Source organism: Phacochoerus africanus, chromosome 12 (genome assembly GCF_016906955.1).
Source record: "Phacochoerus africanus isolate WHEZ1 chromosome 12, ROS_Pafr_v1, whole genome shotgun sequence".
Taxonomy (NCBI): domain Eukaryota; kingdom Metazoa; phylum Chordata; class Mammalia; order Artiodactyla; family Suidae; genus Phacochoerus; species Phacochoerus africanus.
The window spans coordinates 59,506,164-59,507,778 of NC_062555.1; the positions used below are offsets into that span (position 1 = coordinate 59,506,164).

At 40.1% G+C, this 1,615-nt stretch overlaps 1 pseudogene; it reads right to left on the bottom strand.

Moving 5' to 3' along the window:
* Window positions 1–437: 437 nt before the first annotated feature.
* LOC125112482 (myosin-13-like) lies at window positions 438–873 on the bottom strand (annotated as a pseudogene).
* Between the last annotated feature and the right edge of the window lie 742 nt (window positions 874–1,615).

Below are 1,615 nucleotides of genomic sequence, written 5' to 3' on the forward strand. Positions count from 1 at the left end.
CCAAGACATTCTGAAAGTTTAAACAAGCCATATTCTCCGTGTCTGTTTTTCCACATAAATATGTATCACCTCCAAGAAGTCTATTTGATTAGTCAGGCATGATTTACGTTTAAGAGAACCACATTACTGTTTTTTTCCAAATAGATTATGTTAGGAAAAATATTTTGCCATTTATTTTACATATATATGCAATTCATTCCAACCAATCTTCAGTGATGCTGGGTTCTGGGAGGCCCACCTGGGATGCCTGTCTTTAGAACATCTACAGTGGCAAATTATTCCAAATGTGTGTGTTGCTGATTTCCAAGTACATCCCCATTGAAATGTCATTCGGTTGACAGGTTTTTTTTTCCTGAGTAGTTGGGAGAATTTATTTCTCACCACAACTCCCCTCTGCCTTCCTGAGGCATCCCATGGCCACAGGCATTCGGAGGGGCTCAATCTTCCATCTTCTCGGCCCCCACATCTGGACCGTTGGTCTGCAGCTTGTTGACCTGGGACTTAGCAAGGATCATCATTCCTTGGCCTCCTCCAGCTCATGCTGGACCCTCCAGCACCTGGACAGCTGTGCGTTGGCTGGCTCCTCAGCCTCCTCCACCTGCCTCTTGTAGGCCTTCACTTGTCCACCAAGTCCTGAAGCCTGAGGATGTTTTGGCAGTCTTCCTCAGCTTGGAAGGTCATTTCCTTGACCTTGACCTTGTCTTCATATCTGTGAGCACCCTTCAAAGCCCCAACTCCCCTCTTCTGCACAGTTTCAAGCTCACTTTCCAACTCCTGCACCCTGCTCTCCAGCTTCTGGATGTGCTTCTTCTCACCCTTCAAGGCCAGATAATGGAAAGGTGGCCAAAAGGTGGAAAGAACCCAAGTGACCATCACCAGATGAATGGATAAGCAAATGCCATATATACAGGCAAGGAAATATTATTTAGCCGTAAAAAGGAATGTAGTTCTGACACATGCTACAATATGTATGAACCAGAAAAACATTATGATAGGTGAAATAAACCATACAGAAAAGGGCAAATACTGTGTAATTCCTTTTATGGGAATTATCTAGAATGGGCAAATTCATAAATAGAAAGTAGATTAGAGGTTACCAAGGGCTCATGAGAGGGGGCAGTGGGGAGGTTTTGCTTATTGGTTATAAAATTTCTGTTCAGGGTGATGAAAATCTTTTGCAAAGATCATGGTGATGTTTGCACAACATTGTGAATGTAATTGATAATGGCAGTGAACTGTACATTTATGAAGAGACAAAATAGCAAATTATATATACATCTTACCACAATTTAACTAAATGAATAATTTAATATAGTAAACCATGCTTGTACACTTTAAATAGGTGAATTATATTCTATATGAGTTATATCTCAATGAAACTATTTTTTCAAGTTAATGTTTGGAGGGAGGAAGCATGTAACCCTTTAGTGCCCTTGTTATCTTTTTCTTATAATATGGAAAAAATTATAAAATGACAAGAAAAGTGTGTACCCTCACTATGAAATGCATGGAATCTGAGCTCATTCTGGGAAATGTGTAGAAATCTATACACAGATGGCATTCTGTAATGCCCAATCATCATTTATGCATCTAAAAACTTTCAAAATAAGGCTTC